General features: G+C 41.0%; 1 non-coding gene across 1 annotated transcript; it reads right to left on the reverse strand.

The window, feature by feature from the left end:
* Nucleotides 1-17,974: 17,974 nt before the first annotated feature.
* Nucleotides 17,975-18,080, reverse strand: LOC141635556 (small nucleolar RNA R71). The gene has a single exon (XR_012540234.1). It is a non-coding gene; the product is annotated as a small nucleolar RNA R71 (small nucleolar RNA).
* Between the last annotated feature and the right edge of the window lie 3,362 nt (nt 18,081-21,442).

Below are 21,442 nucleotides of genomic sequence, written 5' to 3' on the forward strand. Positions count from 1 at the left end.
TCATGAGTAGCTAATTTCTTCATGCTAGTATTTAGGGGATCCATGGTTATATGACGGTTTTAAATTAGAATATTAGATCTGGAAAAATTATTCGTCTGAATTGTTAATCGTAGCATTTAAATCCTATTTAATTAGTTGAATGCATGCGGCTAGTTATTTAATCTGGTAAACTCCGACCTAGATCGAGAGATTGGAAAGATTGAGATCTGCTACGAACAATAGAATACTTTATATAGAGCGAGAGCATATTAGAAAGTTTCTAGGGTGATTAGTGGACCGAGAGGACCTTATCACTGCCCTTCAGACCGTAATTTGACTAAGTCTTTGACCTTACCTTTGACGTTGTTAGACCATGGTGAAACGACAATCCTAGCTATTTTCCTTTATATTTTTATACTCGTTTTCTACACTTTATTTCTTTACTTTTCGCTACATTAGTTTAGTAATCAAACAAAATCAAACCCCCAGACTTGTTACCTAGATAGATTAGATTTAGCAAATAGAACAAGTTGTCTCCCTATGGATACGATCCTGACTTCCTCTACTGCATTAGTTTAGGCTAGTTGGTTTATCTTTGATAGGTGTGCGATTTAGCTTGTCAATAAGCCTACACCAGAATATAAGATTGGCCCAATAACTACAAGGTATATGCAAGCCCAATTGTAAAACATAACAAAAGCATAGAATAAAGGAAGAAGGAAATAAGGGATGTAGCCATTATACCCCAACCCATGACCAACCATGCCTAGCCAGGCCGTGGCCAAGCCGCCAACCCACGGCCAGCCCAGCTGCCCATCCAACCATCTCCACAGCGAGCCCCCACGGTCAGCCCAGTTGTGGCCAATGATACGTGCAATTTTTATAGTCTTTTTAGCTTATTTTAGCACGTATTTATATGCACTTTCATACTGTTTATATTGTATTTTTCCTCCGAATTGGCTACTTCGGTTCGTTTTGTCCGTTTTGTAGAAATGAACGCGAAAGTAGTGAAATCGTACCATTTTTCATCCTTTTTACATGCATTTTGAGGAGACGGGATTTTCAGAAGTGAGTTCCTGCATTGTGAAGCGTGAAGGCACGGTTTACGAGGCAGTCGGGTACGAGATTGGGTTGATTTGAAGGAAGAATACTCGATCGAGTGGTTTTATTACTCGATCGAGTGGTTTCTGTGGCCCTGGTTGATCGATCGAGTGGATTTCTACTCGATCAAGAAGTGCTGGAAAGCGGAGTTACTCGATCGAATAACATTTATGTTCGATCGAGTAACTTATCTGAAGTTTTACTCGATCAAGTGGTTTCAAACTACTCGATCGAGTGGTTTAGGCTTTCGTGGGCTTTAATTAGCCCGTGAACTTGTTTTAGCTTTTGAACTTAGTTTATTTTCTATTAAAACGCAACTTTACTAGGTCATTAGCATCTACTTCATTATCTATCATTTTTCCAAGACTGCATTGCTTTCATCCATCACTATAACTTTGCTTTCGGGGTTATTTAGCTCGGATTTTGTCGTTCTTTACGCCGAATTCTTGCGATTGTAATCTCTTTCTCCTTTCTTAATAATAATCTCTCTTCCATTTACTTTAATTGTTCGTTTTACTTCATTTATTTCTTTGCCCTAATTACTTTTTTGCAATTTAATTATCGTTTCATTATGTTTATTGTTAGTTCATTCATCTTTATTAGTTTTGGTAATATTAATAGCGATATGAGTAGCTAAATCTATTTCATGTTGGGATTAGGGGAACTACGGTAGGAATGTGACGATGTAGTGAATAAGTTAGATGAATTAATTGTGAGATTATGTCACCATAGCAATATAACTGTATTTATCGGCTTAGTTGAGTGCACGCTTCTGAGTCACCTTTTTAATCTGGTAAAATTTAATCCTGGATCGGAAGAATGGACTAAATATACCTGCTATGAACAGTAGAATACCCTGACGAGGATGGAAGTTAAGTTAGTGGTAATTTAGGATAGAAAGTGGACCGGAAGGACCTTTCCATATCCGTCTCGCAGTAATTTATCTAAGTTGTTTACAGTTGAGTGACTGGACTACCGTAGTGAACCGAAATCCTAACATGTCCCCTCTCTATTGACAGTTTATCATCTTTTTCTGCCTTTATTGCTCTTTTCTCTGCTTCTCTTCCTTTAACCTTTTAGTTTAGAAACCCAATTTAAACACCCCCCATTTTGTGACCAAATAGACGGACTCTTACATATATCTTGCCTCCCTGAGGAGATCGACCTGAATTCTCTAGCTATATAGTTAGTTTAGTTAGTTATTTTTGATAGGTATACGACAGCCCTGTCAAATTTTGGCGCTGTTGCCGGGGAGGCAATTGCCCTATTTGTCTTTGTTTCGTTTATTTTATCCGTCTCAGGGAATTTTTTATTCCTTAAGGCAGTTCTTATTTATTTTCTTTCAGTGTTGTGTATGCCCAGGTCAGACATGTTTGAGTTAGTTGCAGCTGATTCTGAGCTAGAGAGACTATTTAGGCATAGACTTCGTCTGCAAAGAGAATCACGAAAGAAAGACTTGAGTACTTTCGAACCAGAGCTTCAGCATTTTTTATTTGTAGAAAATCCATCTTTTGTAGAAGACACTTTCAGTTCTGTAAACCAACCAGTAAAGATGCCGAACATTGCTAGTCACTCGGAGCCTAAAGCAGCATCAATTCCAAAGGGTTTCAATCTCCATACTGAGGATGGGAATACATTTGACATCCGTCCTTCCTATATCAATCTGGTGGAGAGAAATCTCTATAGAGGTATGGCAGGTGAAGACCCGAGGAAGCACATGGAGGTCTTCACGGACAACTGTTCTACTATCCCCGCCACAAAGGGGGTAACTCAAGACAAGATTAAGGACGTGTTGTTTCCTTTTTCTTTGACTGACTCAGCCAGGGAGTGGCTGACTGATTTGGACCGCGCGGCCGCAGGGGTTACTAATTGAGAGACCCTTGCTCTTGCTTTTTACAAGAGATATTTCCCTCCACAGCGCACCAATCAGCTAAGGGCAAAGATCACAAGTTTCAAGCAAGCACCTGATGAAACATTAAATGAAGCGTGGTCCCGTTTCAAGAAGTTGGTGAGGTCTATTCCTCACCATGGTTTTGATCCGTTGTTTATTAGTAACCAGTTCTACAATAGGCTGTATGATGATCACAGAGCCATACTTGATACGTCATCTAACGGAACATTCCAAGAGGGCACTGACGATGATAAGGGATGGGCCCTTATTGAAGAGATGGCGAACCACTGTGCTGAGTTGGAAACCCGAGGGATGGTATTAGAACAGTTCATGCAGTCGATAAGCAAGTTGTGGCTCAGCTGGAAGCCATGAATGCTAGGTTTGATAAGTTGGAGCTGCATTCTGCTGGGGAGCCTCAGACGGTTCATCTGCTTACTAGAGGGTAGACTGTTATATGTGAGAGATGTGGGAGCAATGACGGTCACACTGCTGTTGGCTGTCTTACGGAGAAGGAACAGGTCCTTGCTTTTCAACAATACAGGCAAGGAGGGGGTTCCTATTATAACAACCAAGGGGAAGTCCATCCCAATTTAAGGTGGACAAGTCAAAATGTGTTCAATCCTACCCCTCTTCCGCATCAGCAGCAGTCATATGTCCCTCCACATAAGACTCAACAAGGCTTTCAGAAGCCTCCTTCCTTTCCTACACCTAATCAAGGTGCCTCATCTTCTGGTGGGGTAAGTGAGATATGTGAGTTGATGACAATGGTGCAGTCTTTGACAAAGCAGTGGCAGCTGAGTGATCAACAAAAAGATGCATCAATCAAGGCACTTGAAACTCAAGTTGCCTAGTTAGCCGGGAACCAGTCTACAAGGAAACAGGTCATTTACCGTCACAAGCTGACAAAAATCCACATGAGACGGTAAATTTAATTAATTTGATAAGCGGTCGTTCATATAAGGGAGCAGTAGTATTGAAATCAGACCCGAGGAAGGAAAATATAACTAATGAACAGTGTTCTGGCAAAGAAAAGGAGCTGACGGCAAGAAAGTACTCGATCGACTAGTTTTTGGGGATCAATCGAGTAAAAATGCTGAAGAAAGTGCTCGATCGAGTGAACAGGAAAAAGAAACTGCTCGATCGAGTGAAATTTCTGCTCGATCGAGTGACTTTGTTGAAGAAACTACTCGATCGAGTGGTATTTTTGGTCGATCGAGTAGTGTCGGTAAAGGACAGCTTGTTCGAGAGCCTGCTAGTGCTCGATGGAGTGAGAAATCGCCTGAAAGACCTCGTTCGAGAGGAAAGAAGCGTCTGAAGGATTTGGAGCTTGATCTGACTGACACGTTGGAAGAGAGGAACAAGGGACTCGAGATACCCATCACGGTGCCCTTCCCAAGGCGTTTGCAAAGTACTAAAGCTAATCAACAATTCGGCAAATTTGCTGAACTCCTGAGAAGCTTGCAGGTCACTTTGCCATTCGCCGAACTGCTGACACAGGTACCCTCTTACCTTAAATTTATGAAATAAATTTTATCGCGTAAGAGGCACATTAATGTTCATGAGACGGTAGCTTTGACCGAGGTAGAGACGACCCTAGTTCAGAATAGGTTACCTCCCAAACAGTCAGACCCGGGTAGTTTTTCGATTCCGTGTCATATTGGTACCCATTTGATTGATAACGTGTTATGCGATCTTGGCGCTTGCGTGAGTGTCTTACCGTTGTCTCTGGCTAAGAGACTTGGTTTGACAAAGTTTAATTGCACAAACATGACTGTTCAGATGGCCGACCGTATAACATCACGGCCACTAGGTGTAATAGAAGACTTCCGTGTTAAGATCGGGAGGTTCTTTATTCCTGTTGACTTTGTCCAACTTGACATCCCCGAAGATGCCCATACCCCTATCATTTTAGGGAGACCATTTTTATTTACAGCCCGTGCAGTAATAGACGTCGGGGGCAAGACATTGACTTTTCAGGTTGGGGACGAGGAATTGATATTCCATCAGTCTAAGTTCCGGAGGGCTCCCATGCAAGCTCAGCCTTGCAATGCCCTCTCTTCTATTGACCCTATTATTGACACTCCAAATGAAAATTTGGAGCATTGTGCTGCTATTGTGACCCCTCCGCCTCAGGTTGAGAGCAAAAAGGAGGAAAGTTCGTCTGTCTTCCTTGCTGCAGGTACAGATGAAAATAATGCAAGAGCTGTCAAGGGGTGTTGTGCAATTAATGTTAGTCAAAGTGGGAGTGACGATGTCAAAGCCGGTGAGAAAGGAGCAAGGATGAGAAAAGTTCGCGCATATGTGGATGTCAACTATTCTCCTCCTAACGATTCAAGTTCAAGCTCGTGGAAATTAAAGAGGACAATCAATGTTGCTGAGATGACGTCCTCGAGTCAGGAGCCCTCCAAGGGGCTACTGAATTGCCTTGGGAAGTGAGCGGGGAAATGCCCCGTGTACCAACTTGTAAAAACAATTTTTAAATTTTCCGTTGAACTTTATTTATTGCTTTTAATTAGGACAATTAGAATTTAGACAATTTTTAGCGTAGATTAGAGACTATAGACTGTTAATTTGCGTATTTGGTATTTTGGGATACTTTTGCGAGTGTTTCTATGCAGATTTGGGGAATTTTACGCAAATTCAAAGGAAGAATGACGAATTCAAGAGCTCACACGAGGAAAAGAGCTTGATCGAGTACTTTTTGTACTTGATCGAGTGAAATGTGTTCGATCGAGTGATTCCATATTACTCGATCGAGTAAAGCTGAAAAGGGGAGTTCTCGATTGAGTAAATTTTTACTCGATCGAGTAGATGGATCCATAAAGTCCTCGATCGAACAGTTCTATACCACTCGATCGAGTGAAATGGGAAAAGAAACGCAGGGAGTCTTCTTTAACTCCTTTCTTTTTCATTGTTATTTCATTTAACCCCCAATTTTCTCGACACCCTTCCCTTTTGCGATCAAAAACCCCAAAATCCCCCATATTTCTTGCCTATTTGCCAAATCCGTCACCTAAATTGTGCTTATTATTGATTAATCATCATTTGCCCTCTGTTTTTCTTTTGATTTACGCTCATTTACACGGTCTATTAAGGGAATTAGGGTTCCGCGGTTTTCCATCGAAAATCGCCTTTTCTGCTTGATCTTTGTCGATTAATTGCAATTTGTAGGATCTCTAGCATCAAGTAAGTAATTCCTACACCTCACTGCATTTTAATTTCATTAATTATGCCTTTAATGAAGTGTATTAGGAATTAGGGTTTCGATTTCAGTTTGGGTCGAAATTTTCGACTAAAATTTCGATTCCATATTTAATTTACACTACTTGATGCTTAATTCCCATGCCTCGTTGATTTTTGCTTCTTAAATTTGAATTTTTGCGCGAAATTCACGATTAAGGGTGATTTTTAGTCGAAATTCTCGACTGTCAACTGGGTTTTCATGCTGCCATATGCCTAATTTACTTCAGTTGTTGCTTAATTGCTGCCATTGATGCCTGCTACCCCGCCCCTATCGCTTTTTATCCGATGTCATTCGAGGTTTTGAGGAAAGTTGGGAATTTTTGCGCTGTAGTCGAGACTTTCGACTGATTAGGGGAATTGTCATGCTGTTTTCATGTCTTTTTCTTATCAAATTCCCATGCCCTTTTTATTCAGGATGGATTCTAGCTCTCTACCCTCCACTAGCTCGACTTCTAGTCCATCCTTACCTGAGACGGTGGTCCCTACTGTCACCACCGCCTCCACTTCTGTTAGTACTGCATCCCCTGTGTTCTTAGTCTCTGCTGCTGGTACAGTTTTTACACCTGCTAGCACTGCTGCTAGCCCAGTTTCGGCTGCCACTTCAGTCACAACCACCACTACTGCTAGCACTACTGCTAGTCTTTCTTGCTCAGTGGTGGTCACAGCATCCACAGCCTCTACTTCAGCCACGATGAGCACACCAGTGGCGGACTCACCAGCAGTTGCAACTGCTTTTCGGGCGGCTCTAGTTCCTCGCACCGTCACTGGACGGGCTTCTACCTCTGGTTCTAGAGGCCGCGGCCGAGGTCGTGGACGTGCTCGTGCTACGGTAGCTCCTAGTACTTCTACTTCTGTTGCTCCTTCTGGCACGGTCACTGTCCGAGGGGACGACTCCCTCGACTCCCACCCTGAGTTCCCGCAGGTAATTTTCGTTAACAGTGTACATCGTAAGAGGTTTTATAACCTAGTTGCCTATGAGTTTTTCCCTACCCGGTTCTTAGACCGACCGGCACTTGAGAGACTCGGCTTCTACGAGTCAGTTTGTGAGCTTTTACGGGGCACGGGGATGGCCGGACTCATCCCTATGAGTGGCCACACCTTTCTGGAGCTGAGTCTTGAGTTCCTCAGCTCCTTCACCTTCTCCTCCGGGGCACACGACGCTGCCCCCTCGTCTTTCCGTGTCATTCCGGTTGTTCAACCGGACTTTTTCGATGACTTTGGAGGAGTTTGGTACCAGACTTGACCTTTCCTTTACGGGCGACACTACTGCCCGAGGAAGGTCATTCGTCAGCTTTGGCGGACCTTGGCCCAGACCACCTTTCCCGAGCGAAAGCTCGCACAGGTCCACCTTCCCCCTGCCCGTTACTTTCTTAGACTGATGGAGAGCACCATTTTTTGCCGTAGGGAGCCAAACAACATCAACAACAACGAGCTCTCCATCTTAGGCGGTTACCTGAACATTGACTGCGAGGGTCCTTTTACCCTCTACATTGCCTATCTGACCGTCCAGTACTTCCAGGCCCAGGGGGAGAAGGTCACGGGATCTATTGTCTGCGGTGGCATAGCCACCATTCTTGCCCGTTCCTTTTTCCCTGTCTGGCCTCGTGACTTACCGTACCTCCCGGGAGAGAGGTATCTGAGCCTTGATGCCATGCATTCTCAGCATTGCCTGACCACAGACTACCGGACATGGAAGATAGACGGTTCCTTGTCCGTGGACTTACCTTGTACCACTCTCCCCCGTCTAGCCCCTTTTCCTACTGTCCCACGAGACACCCGACTTCCACCACTACCTGACTACCACCTCCAGGTCCGCCCACCTACCACTTTACCCGCCGCTAAGAAGCGGCATAGACTTGAGACCGGAGAGGGGTCCACTCCTTCTGGGAGCGGCCAGCCTTCCACGGCCACTCCTTCACCTACCTCTATCCCTACCTCCACTCATACTTCCGCACCCGCCGACCAGACACAGACACAGGCGGTCCTACCGGCTAATTTTGTACCTCCACCACCCTTTGAGGCGTCCTCGGTCATGGACCAAGGGTGCCATGACGGTTTGTAAGTTGAGATTCCAGAGAGACAGGCTCGTATGGAGCGATTCTTAGCTTTGACTTTGTTCCCTCTATACGAGTACCACTTGAGTCGAGACCGTCCGATCCCAGAGGGTTGGCCACACCCTTTCTTTTACCGGTACCCAGCTAAGGGGTACCCGGAGTCTGCTGAGGAGGAGGAGGACGACGAGGACCCGACGGCGGCGCGGAGAGAGCTCGAGCTGAGCAGAGGAGGAGGAGAGAGCAGGAGGTAGACCCGGACTTTAGGATGACGGTGGAGGACGTGCGCGACAGCGACGAGGAGGCGGACGAGGGGTACCCGGACTTCCCCAGTTTTCTGGCTGGTTTGAGGAAGTTTGTGTTTTGTATGTACATCTCACTTTTATTTTTGTCTCCTATTTATTTTATTTTTTCTTTATTGGTTGTATATTCCCGTTCCCCTGTATATATCTGTTGGTGTGTGCTGGAGGACAACGAGGGCGTTGTCCGTTTTGGTTTGGGGAGGGTATTCCATCTTTTGAGTCTGCATTTGCATTTGTTTTGCATTCACGTTTATTTATTTCAGCTTGCATTGTTTATTTATTTCATTAAAAGAAATCAAAAAATTAGAAAATTTTGAAAATTCAAAAATTTTCACGTTTATTTTTGCATATAGGTCGAGTCGGAACGGTAGATTTCCGTGATGAAACTGCACTATAACTTGTCATTTTTACTTGAGCCTTGCACTTCTGTTGATAGTTATTAGCTTTGTCATACACATAGTCTACGAGTTTCTGTTCAAATATAGTTGACTGTTTAGACTTGACCTGATAAATTGGCAACCTACTTTAAAATTTCTGAGGTTTAGAGTCCATAACTGGTGACATTCATGACCAGTTCATTAAGAATTGAGAGTAGTACTCCTTGCATAGCATGTTCATCATTTTTGCACTTCTATGACATTCGATTTCTTATCAAATGCACACATTCGGGTTTGTGGTCGGTTTCACATGCAGGGAGGTGCTTGCAAATTTTCCATTTTCCTTATATTTTTCACCCATTTAGCTCAACTTAAGCCAAAAACATGCCTTTTTGACCCATTAGCTACATCCGAAACTGAGCCTGCCTAGTCAAGCTAGTTTAGTATGTCTTTTTTGGTATGATTTTCCGTCTGCAGTTTGGCCCGTGTGTATATGATTGGAGTTGGTGGGAAAAAGGAGAAATGGAGAAAAAAAAGAATTGAAAAAGAAAAAAAAAGATGAGAAAAACGTGAAAAAGAAAAGAAGAGAAAGAAAAAAAAGGAAAAAGAAAATAAAAAATGGGAATCGTTGTACAGTGATAGAAAAGCCGGGAAGAATGAAAAAGTTTCAAAAATTTGAGCTGGTTGATTTTGAGTCCGTCTGTATTCTTTTCTATCTTGTGACGGTCTCACTCCTCTGTTTTATTCCATTTTTTTGAGGAGATTGTGTATGAGATTAGTGAGATGTGTGCCAAATGAAGGGCACTTGTACTTTATTTTTCAGTCAGTTGAGATTCGGATGGTTTTATATGGTCCTGTTAGGAACTAGCTTGACGCTTTTACCTCCATATTACCTTAACTTGTTTTGCCTTTTCTCACTTGAACCTCACTATTCCCATATTATTTGTAAGCCCTCGGCTGTGACGGACATTGTTGGTTGGAGTGTGTGCATTAGTACTTGAATCGTCTTTCATTTTTGTTGCATGCATGCTATGTAGGTCGCAATTAGGTGACTGACTGTTTTTCCTTCCCTCTTTAACATATAACATTCACCCTTTGCTTCATGAGAGAAGAGTGACCACGTGAGAGTCCGATTTTGTTGGTCTTGCAAGGTCGATAGGATGGCTATATTTCTGAACAGCTTATAACTCGTTTGTGTATTGACAACTTAGCTATGACTGTTAATTTTCGTTGCATTAAATTGGTTCAAGTAGACAAGTTAAGCTAGCTCTGAGTTTTCATTTCCGTTCCTTTAGTTGCATTTTAGTTTACTCGAGGACGAGTAAATGTTCGGTTTGGGGAGATTTGATACGTGCAATTTGTATAGTCTTTTTAGTCTATTTTAGCACGTATTTATATGCACTTTCATACTGTTTATATTGCATTTTGCCCCCGAATTGGCTACTTTGGTTGGTTTTGTCCGTTTTGTAGAAATGAACGCGAAAGTAGTGGAATCGTACCATTTTTCGTCCTTTTTGCATGCATTTTGAGGAGACGGGATTTTCCGGAGTGAGTTCCTGCATTGGGAAGCGTGAAGGCACGGTTTACGAGGCAGTCGGGTACGAGATTGGGCTGATTTGAAGGAAGAATACTCGATCGAGTGGTTTTATTACTCGATCGAGTGGTTTCTGTGGCCCTGGTTGATCGATCGAGTGGATTTCTACTCGATCAAGAAGTGCTGGAAAGTGGAGTTACTCGATCGAGTAACATTTATGTTCGATTGAGTAACTTATCTAGAGTTTTACTCGATCGAGTGGTTTCAAACTACTCGATCGAGTGGTTTAGGCTTTCGTGGGCTTTAATTAGCCCGTGAACTTGTTTTAGCTTTTGAGCTTAGTTTATTTTATATTTAAACGTAACTTTACTAGGTCATTAGCATCTAATTCATTATCTATCATTTTTCCAAGACTACGTTGCTTTCATCCTTCACTGTAACTTTGCTTTCGGGGTTATTTAGCTCGGATTTTGTCGTTCTTTACGCCGTATTCTTGCGATTATATTCTCTTTCTCCTTTATTAATAATAATCTCTCTTCCATTTACTTTAATTGTTCGTTTTACTTCATTTATTTCTTTGCCCTAATTACTTTTATGCAATTTAATTATCGTTTCATTATGTTTATTGTTAGTTCATTCATCTTTATTAGTTTTGGTAATATTAATAGCAATATGAGTAGCTAAATCTATTTCATGTTAGAATTAGGGGATCTACGGTAGGAATGTGACGATGTAGTGAATAAGTTAGATGAATTAATTGTGAGATTCTGTCACCATAGCAATATAACTGTATTTATCGGCTTAGTTGAGTGCACGCTTCTGAGTCACCTTTTTAATCTGGTTAAATTTAATCCTGGATCGGACGATTGGACTAAATAGACCTGCTATGAACAGTAGACTACCCTGACGAGGACGGAAGCTAAGTTAGTGGTAATTTAGGATAGAAAGTGGACCAGAAGGACCTTTTCATATCCGTCTCGCAGTAATTAATCTAAGTTATTTCCAGTTGAGTGACTGGACTACCGTAGTGAACCGAAATCCTGACATGTCCTCTCTCTATTGATAGTTTATCATCTTTTTATGCCTTTATTGCTCTTTTCTCTGCTTCTCTTCCTTTAAACCTTTTAGTTTAGAAACCCAATTTAAACACCCCCCATTTTGTGACCAAATAGACGGACTCTTACAGATATCTTGCCTCCCTGAGGAGATCGACCTGACTTCCCTAGCTATATAGTTAGTTTAGTTAGTTATTTTTGATAGGTATACGACAGCCCTGTCAGCCAACACCTCCAAAAGACGGTCCAACACACCACCCCAATGACTTACCCAAAATGCAACATTACATGTAAATAGCAAGACAAGTTCATGAGCATGTTTGAGACGAGAATTTACAACGACAATACTACTTATAGCAACCACCTAAACACACCAAGTTGGCCACCATTAACCACCCAACAACAGCCCACATAACCACCTCCACGGCTGCCCATAGCAGTCCCACACAACCCTCATTTCGACCAACCAAAACAGCCCCATAAAGCGACATAAAACCGTGTCAAAAACAGCCCTATCGAGACAACTTTAACACGACTTTTTAAGCATATACAAGACGGAGTTTTGCCAACACAACAAGAAATAACAAGATGAATTTGACATGTATAAAGCAAGCTCAAAACAGTCCCGAACCTCTACATAAAACCGTTCCACATTTCAGCACCTACATCCGCCTTTCACGGCTCCAAAACAGCATGAAAAACAATCCATTTCGAGTCCATATTAAAACAACATTGAAAGCAAGGTTGAGATGGAAACAAAGCATAACTAACCCATGAATAACAACAACTAAGTTTCTCCCAACATTACTTATAATTGTCATGTAAAAACAGTCTATTTCCAACCGCCTTTTGAGACGGAAATTCACCCGGCAAAACACACCCTCCATACCCGAAAAAATACATGGAAGATGCAAGCTAAGGAACTACTTCAAATAAGCATGTAAAATGACTAATAAATCCACACATCCAACCACACGTATGAGCAAAGAATAAAGAACCAAACTTTATGACAAATAAGAGTGAAAACCAAAACAAAGGGGTGAAATTTCGACACTTTGTCGAGTAACCTATCACCGTTACTTCGAAAGCTCTCTAATATTCAAGTGAATGGTCCAAAATGTAAGAGTCTCCCTCCGGGTCTTCGAATTCTTCACCTAAACGCAAGGAAGCGGAGTGTTAAAGCTAAAAACCGAAACTCTTGTAAGATGGGGTCATTTCAAACCACCACAAGAGTGAAACTTTCTTACCTAGAAAGTTGAAGGACGGAAAGGGAAAGGGAATGACGCAAAAATCAATGAAAACGGTAGAGAAATGAAGGAGAAATCTAGGTTTAAAGAGGGAGTGTCAATGGTGTTTCCATGCTTGTCGTTGTTGTTGTGAGTGTATGAACGAAAATATAAAGGAGAATGAGGAACTGGACGGATGAGTATGTGAGAGTAAGGGAATAAAAAAAAGATTATTTAAGTAAGGTGCAAAAAGGTAGGTGCGTGTTGTCAACTTGTGGTTGGTCCGGATTAATCTATTCTTACAAGAGAAATGTGACAGTCGTTTACTAAATGGAAATACGTCTCAAGTCTACAATAACTTAAGACGGAAATTATTATTATTATTATTATTATTATTATTATTATTATTATTATTATTATTATTATTATTATTATTATTATTATTATTATTATTATTATTATTATTATTATTATTATTATTATTATTATTATTATTATTATTATTATTATTATTACTACTACTACTACTACTACTACTATTATTACTATCCGACTAAATATATATATTTTATATAAACTAAGCCTTAAAAATATATTTTTTATAAAAATTATGCTTAAAAATGTAATTAATTAAATTAAGTAATTTAAAATTTTTTTAAAGCCATTATACGAAAAGAGCGGGTGTTATAATCACCCCACCTTTTAAAAAGTTTCGTCCTCGAAACTTGAAGGTAGAAAAAAAAACGTAATAAAGATAAAGTCGGACTCTTCGAAATCGACTACCAAAACATTTACAGAAATCCAAATTCGAAATTCTTCCAAAAACATTTATGGAGAGTTTCAAAAGTATAAGTCTCCTTCATGGAAAGAAATTGCTCTTGTTGTGCCCACAAGAGCGCTAACTTTCCAAGTCAAAGACAAGCTCAAACATAAAATCATTCGCCGATAAGCGTAGAACAAGTTATTAGACGTCTTTAATAAAGAGTCCTAACATCCCATCAACGCTAAAACCGGATGAAAATGATAATCCATTTACATTTTTTTTGCAAAAGCCAAATGAAAAATAAAAGATTCATTTTTAAACTCTAAAAGGAGTTAAGTTCTACAAAAGATAACATTAAACTTTGACAAAGAATCATAAATAAATCAAAGCTTGTTAGAAATCGAGCAAAATTAAAAGTAACTCGGGTATAGCAATCAAAAATCGAACTTTCATTTTCAAACCTTTAAAATGCGCAAAGTTTTGCAAGAGTAACGTACAATTTTATCAATGAACCCAAGAGGGTAATTTAAAGTGGTTAGAAAATGCTCAAAAAGGGAAATCAACTTAGGCATCACAAATATGAATCACGATAATGCAATCCAAACTCAACAAATGAAAGGACTAAGTCGGACTCTTAGGAGTAAGAGTCGAAGTAAGGTCAACAAGGAGGTGAAGAATCATTGAGTTTATATAAGCCACAAGATCCAAAACCAAAGAAGAGGCACAACGAAAAGAGTGGAAGGGGCATGAGCGAAAGAGCTTATGGTCAAAGGGGTAAGCATCATCGGTGAAAATAAAGGATAAGTTGATCAAGAATAGAAAAACACACCCGTAAAGATGACGGGATGACCGGCGGCTTCGGCTTGACTCGTGACATAGATGGTTCCTTTTGGCTTAGCTTTTGGAGCATGAGTAGAAGTAGGAGCATTCTTCCTTTCCGGGCACTCATGGTAACGATGTCCGGGCTTCTAAAAATGATAACAAGACAAGGGTCTATTGTAGCATCCAACTCCCGGGTGTAAAGCTTGCTTACAACCGAAGCACTTGCGGGACTTCTCAAGATTGAGGTTGCTGTTGCTTTGTCGGGAAACTTGTCCACTTGGCTCTTGCACTCTTCGCTCTTGATCTATTGGTAGGGACCTCTTCTTGTTAGCAAAGTCCGACGAAGATGAGGGCACAAAGGGTCTCTTACCATGGAAGTTAGGGTGATATGAATTAGAGAAGGAACGAGGCTTAACATCATCTTCAATAGCCTTAAAGGAATTCTCGGCCCAAAGAGCATCATCATAGACCGCCACAAAGGTCGTGTAGTCTCTTCTCACCGTACTTTCCATTTGGGATTCAACTTGTTCCGGTAGAAGTAGACACACTCATCATCATCTTTCACGAATCTTGAAGCATAATGAGCAAGATCATTAAACTTGTCGGTGAAAGCTTGAACGGATAATCCTCTTTGCTTGAAATCAATGAACTCCTTCCATTTTTGTTGCCGGAGTTCCTTAGGGTAGAAACAAGTTTCCACAAGAGTCTAGAAGCGGTTCCAGTCAAAGGTGGGGTCTTGAGTGACGGAAGGTCCGGTTATAATCCACCACCTATCGGCCTCCTTTACAAGGAAATGAGAGGCAAGCTTCACTTTGTCTCGATCTTGGACATCAAAAGGAGAGAAATTATTCTCCATGTCACGAAATCACTCCGAAAGCTCAATAGGATCCACTTCATTACCATAGGTTCTAGCCTTGTTTCTTGCTAATTGGCTTGTAATCCATGCAAAACTTCCTTGACCATCTCCTACTTGTGGGGCGGGATTGGCTTGAACATTGGCATAGGCATTGGCATCTTGTTGATTTTGGAGAATTTGAATAAGGGCTTGCATGATAGTATTCTCCACATTGGTTGGTCGCACCATTTTCTTAAGACACCAAATAAATCAATCAAGTTAGCACCTAACGAATAGCATACACAAAGAGACTAAAAACTTAGGTCCTTAGTTCTACCCATCTCTCATTCATTATTCAAGGTCAAGTTCAAAATTTAAGTTTGGGGTACACGTGTGTGTGTCGGGAGCAATATAGGCTCTGATACCAACTTTGACGCCCCGCGATAAAGCCGAAAGTAAAACTCTTAATACAAGCGGAAAATGTGGAAATTTTAAAACTATTATTTATTAGATAAAGTTTAGCATGCGGGAGTCACTAACATTCACCGGAGAAAGAGTATGCGGAAATAAAAACATAGGTTCATACAAATAAGATAGTCAAAAAGTGGGGGAAAATATATTCCTCGAATGATGATACGTGCAATTTATATAGACTATTTAGCCTTTTATTGCACGCAATTTTATGCCTTTTTGTATCGTTATGTATTGCAAAATGCCCCGAATTGGCTACTTTGTTTTGTTTTGTCTAATTTGCAGAAATGAACACGAAAGTAGCGGAACCGCGCCTTATTCGTCCTGTTCAGCATGCATTATAAGGAGACGGGAATATTGGAGCGAGAGTCATCCCTTGGAAAATGTGAAGGAAGGTCAAGGAAGCTGCCAAAGACGAGTTAGAGGCTGATATGATGGACATCCACTCGATCGAGAGGCTTTATGGTTAGATCGAGTGGTTTGGCTGGAACAAGTGGTCGATCGAGTGATTCCAAGACCTCGATCGAAATGGCATTTATAGGAGTTACTCGAAATAGAGCTTTAATTGCTCGATCGAGTACATTGGCTGGAGAAGACCTCGATCGAGTGGTTTGAAATCACTCGATCGAGGGTTTGCTATTATGCGCGGGTTTAATTAAGCCCGTGATAGTTTATTTTGTTAAGTATTACGCTTCCTTATATAAGGAAGTCGTAATTAGGTCATTAGGAGATCTTTCATACACTGTTTACTACCTCTTAAACTTCTGAATCTCTCAATTGCTCTTTCTTTACTGCTTAATCTTTCAACCCTTTGTTTTGCTTTGTGGATTGATCTTTACGCCGGATTCTTAAGATTGTAATCATTCTTCTACTCTTAATCTTAATACTTTGTTTGCATTAATCTTTTGTACTTTCATTATTACTCTTGCCGTAGTCTTGTTTATGCTTGATTGTTATCGTTTCATTATGTCTCTAATTAGCATGCTTATTGTTATTATTGTTGACACCTCTACGAACATGAGTAGCTAATTCTATTTATGTTAGGACTAGGGAATCCATGGTAGGATTGTGACGATGTAGCGAATAGACTAGATAATTTATATGTGAGAATCTGTCCCCATAGCAATATAACTGTAACACCAATTTAGTTGAGTGCACGCTTCTAAATTACATTAATCTGGTTAACTTTACTCTTGGATTGGAAGATTGGAATAAATAGACTTGCTATGAACAGTAGACTACCCTAATGAGGACGGAAGTTAAGTTAGTGGAAATCTAGGATAGAAAGTGGACCGAAAAGACCTTTCCCTTATCCTTCTCTCAGTCTAGGCTATTTGCAACTGAGTCGATTGACTACCATGGTGAACCGAAATTCTGGCATACTTTCTCTTATTTGATCACTCTTATCGTATTTTCTCATTTTTATTGCTCTTGCTTTATTTCTCTTTCCTTAAATTCTTCTGTAGTTTAGAAATCAAATTAAAACCCCCCAATGCCCCCATATTGTGACTTAAATAGACGGACCTTTAGACAGATATCTTGCCTCCCTGTGGAGAATCGACCCTACTTATCACTAGCTTCCGTTAGTATATTTAGGTTTATTTTTGGTACACGAACGACAGTATCAAACTTTGGCACTGTTGCCGAGGAGGCAATAGCCCTATCTACCTTTTTGTTTCGTTTATTTTTATCCGTCTCAGGGAATTTTTATTCCTTGAGACAGTTCTCACTTATTTATTTCAGTATTGTGTATGCCCAGGTCAAACAGGTCAGAATTAGTTCCTGCTGATCCTGAACCGGAGAGATCGTTTTGGCATAGACTCCGTTTCCAAACAAAGATTCGAAAGGAAGACTTGAGTTCTTTCGAACCCGAGCTACAACACTTCCTTTTTGCAAAAGACCCGTCTTGTGAAGAAGACAATTCTATTTTTGCTACCAGACCAGTAAAGATGCCTAACATTCCGAGTCCCTTAGAGCCCACATCTGCCTCGATTCCCAAAGGTTTCAAGCTCGCGACAGAGGATGGTACCACTTTTGATATCCGTCCGTCATATATAAATTTGGTAGAAAGGAACTTGTTTCGAGGTGTGGCGGGTGAAGATCCGCGAAAACACATGGAGGTCTTTACTGACTATTATTCTACCATTCCCACCACAAAGAGAGTGACCCAAGACAAGATAAAGGAAGTCATGTTTCCTTTTTCATTTACTGATAGAGCCAGGGAGTGGCTCACTGATCTTGATCGCACTGCAGCCGGTATTACCAACTGGGAAACTCTTACTCTTGCCTTTTATAAAAGGTACTTCCTCCACAACATACCAATCAGCTGAGAGGAAAGATTACGAGTTTCAAACAGGAACCTGATGAAAATTTCTATGAGGCTTGGTGTCGATTCAAGAAGTTGGTGAGGTCCCTTCCTCACCGTGGATTTGATCAGTTGTTTTTGTGCAACCAATTCTATAATGGGTTGTATGATGACCACCATGCTATACTTGATGCCTCATCTAATAGGAGATTCCAAAAGAATATTGATGATGATAAGGAATGGGGCATTCTTGAGGAGATGGCGACCCATTGTGCTGAGTATGGTAACTCGAGGGACGGTATTCGGACAGTGCACTCGGTCGACAATGCAGTTGTGGCTCAGATGGAAGCCATGAATGCTCGTTTTGATAGATTGGAACTGCAAGATACTGGTGATCAACAGACGGTTCATCTATTGACTAGACAGGAAACTGTCACTTGTGAGAGATGTGGGAGCAATGACGGTCACACTACTATTGACTGTCTGAAAGAAAAGGAACAAGTCCTTGCCTTTCAGCAATATAGGCAAGAAGGAGGTTCCTATTACAATAACCAAGGGGCAGTCCATTCCAATTTGAGGTGGACCAGTCAGATTGTTCTTAATCCTACTCCTCCATCGCAATAGCAACAACCCTATGTCCCTCCTTATAAAGCTCAACAAGGCTTTGTAAAGCCTTCATCTTTTCCACCGTCGCATCAAGGAGCTTCCTCAAGTGGAGTTAGTGAATTGGGTGAGTTAAAGTCGATGATTCAATTATTGACTAAGCAGCTGCAAATGAGTGACCAACAAAAAGAAGCATCCATTAAGTCACTTGAAACTCAAGTTGCTCAGTTAGCCGCGAGCCAATCCACGAGGAAAACGGGTCATTTAACGTCTCAATCCGAGAAGAATACACATGAGACGATAAATCTAATTAACCTGTGAAGTGGTCGTTCTTATGAAGGACCAAAATTGTCAGCTGTTGAGGACATATCAGACCCGGGGAGCTTTATTATTGATGGTGAACAGTCGTCTAATGCTGAAAACATGCCTAGCACGAAGAAAATACTCGATCGACTGATTTCTGGTGGTCGATCAAGCAGAAATGCTGCTGATATTACTCGATCGAGAGCTTCTGATGGTCGATCGAGTAAAGTGGAAATTCAAGGAATCGGCCGAGAGGTTGAAACCACTCGATCGAGTGAAAATTCTGAAGAAACTGTTCGATCGAGTGGAATTATGCCTCGATCGAACACTGTTGATATTGAAGAACTCGATCGAGAGGCTGAGAATGCTCGATCGAGTGAAAAATCTTCTGAAAGGCCTCGATCAAGAGGTAAAAAGGCATGATCGAGCAAAGATGAGTTTGAACCCGTTGAGACTTTAGAATAAAGGAATAAAGGGCTCGAAATTTCTATCATTGTGCCCTTTCCAAGGCGATTACTGAATAATAATGCTAATCAACAATTCGGGAAATTTGCTGAGATCCTGAAAAGCCTTCACGTCAATGTTCCGTTCGCCGAGCTGCTTACCCAGATACCCTCTTATATGAAATTCATGGAAGAAATTTTGACACATAAGAGGCACATAAATGATCATGAGATGGTAGCTTTAACTGAAGTAGGGACTGCCTTAGTTCAAAATAAGTTACCACCCAAACAGACTGACCCGGGTAGGTTTTCAATTCCTTGTCACATAGGTACCCATTTGATTGATAACGCGCTATGCGATCTAGGTGCTAGCGTGAGCGTCTTACCCTTGTATCTCGTTAGGAGACTCAGTTTGACCAAATTTAATTGCACTAACATGGTCGTTCAGATGGCCGACCGTAGTATATCACGGCCATTAGGAGTTATAGAGGACATACCTATCAAGATCGAGAGATTCTTTACTCCCGTAGACTTTGTAGTGCTTGACATCCCCGAGGACACTCACACCCCTATGATTTTAGGGAGACCATTTTTATTCACTGCTCGTGCAGTGATTGACGTCAGGGGGAAGACACTTACATTTCAGGTAGGAGATGAAGAATTGATTTTTCATCAGTCTAAATCTTGTAGGGCTCCCTTGCAAGCTCAACCTTGCAATGCCCTATCCTCTACTAACTCAGTTATAGACACTCCAGCTGAGAATGTTGAATATTGTGATGCAATTGTAATCCCTCAGCCTCAGACTAAGAGCGAAAAGGAGGACGATTCTTCTGTTTTCCTTACTGCAGGTACAGTTAGAGTGAACGATGGAGTTGTCAACAGTCAAAGTGCATTTAAAGTCAATCAAAGTGATAGAGATGCCAATGTCGATGAAAATATCAAGAAGAAGAAGAAAGTTTGCGCGTACTTGGATGCCAACTATCTCCTTCAATCATTTCAAACTCAAACTCATGGCGATCAAAGAGGACGGTCCGAGATGCTGAAGGGACCTACTCCAGTTAGAAGCCCTCATAGGGGCTACTGAAGTGTTTTGGGAAGTAAGCGGGGAAAGCCCCGTGTAACAATTTGTAATATTTGAATTTCCGTTGGACTTCTTTATTGCGTTTTTCGAACTATTAGGCATTAGATTAATTAGCTTAGCGGAAACTGACTATAGACTGCATATTTTTTGGTGATTTGGTATTGTCGGGATATGTTTTGTCGTGTTTTTATGCAGGTTTGGGGAAATTATGTCGCATTGGGATGAGCTACACGAGAAAACAACTCGATCGAGTACTTTTTGTACTCGATCGAGAGGAATGCCCAAGAATAGTGATCGATCGAGTGGTTTCAGTCATTTGATCGAAATGGCAAAAATGAAGAATACTCGATCGAGAGGAATTCTATTCGATCGAGCAGATTGAAGGCAAAAGTTCTCGATCGAGTGATTTAAAAGCACTCGATCGAGTGAATTTGCTTATTACACGCAGGGAGTTAATCCTTTTAACTTCTATTTTTATTTTATTTTCTTCAGTCTTCAATTGTTTGCCCTCCTTGTGCGATTTTACCCCAATTCCTCCATAAATCTTGCCCTAATACCAAATCAAACATCCCCATTATTTTCCTTGTGCCTAAATCGACTAAAGCCCTTCATTTTCCCCTTAAAATTCGTTTGTGTTGCTTCTAATTTTTGGAATTAGGGTTTTGCGGGCTTTCTATTCGAAATTCGTCTTTTGCATTGGTTTTTCTCGATTTTCTTGCTTAATCTCGTGGGTTAATCATCAAATAAGTATCTCCTTTCATTCCTTTGTTGTTTATTTGATTATTTTCGACATTGTTAATGAAATTAGGGTTTAGGATATTTCGATTTTTTTTCGAAAACCCGTCTGATAATTGGGAATTTCGAATTTTCTTGTTTAATTGATCATATTTCCCCATTGCTTGCTTGATTAGGATGGAAAGTAGTACATTGCCCTCGTCTAGCTCGACTGTTGCTCCATCCTCGACTGAGACGGTGGTTCTTGTTGTTACCACCGTCACTCCGACTGTTAGTACCGCTGTTTCCCCTACTGTTTTTCCTACTGTTACTGCTGGTACTA

This window comes from Silene latifolia, chromosome Y (assembly GCF_048544455.1).
Source record: "Silene latifolia isolate original U9 population chromosome Y, ASM4854445v1, whole genome shotgun sequence".
Taxonomy (NCBI): domain Eukaryota; kingdom Viridiplantae; phylum Streptophyta; class Magnoliopsida; order Caryophyllales; family Caryophyllaceae; genus Silene; species Silene latifolia.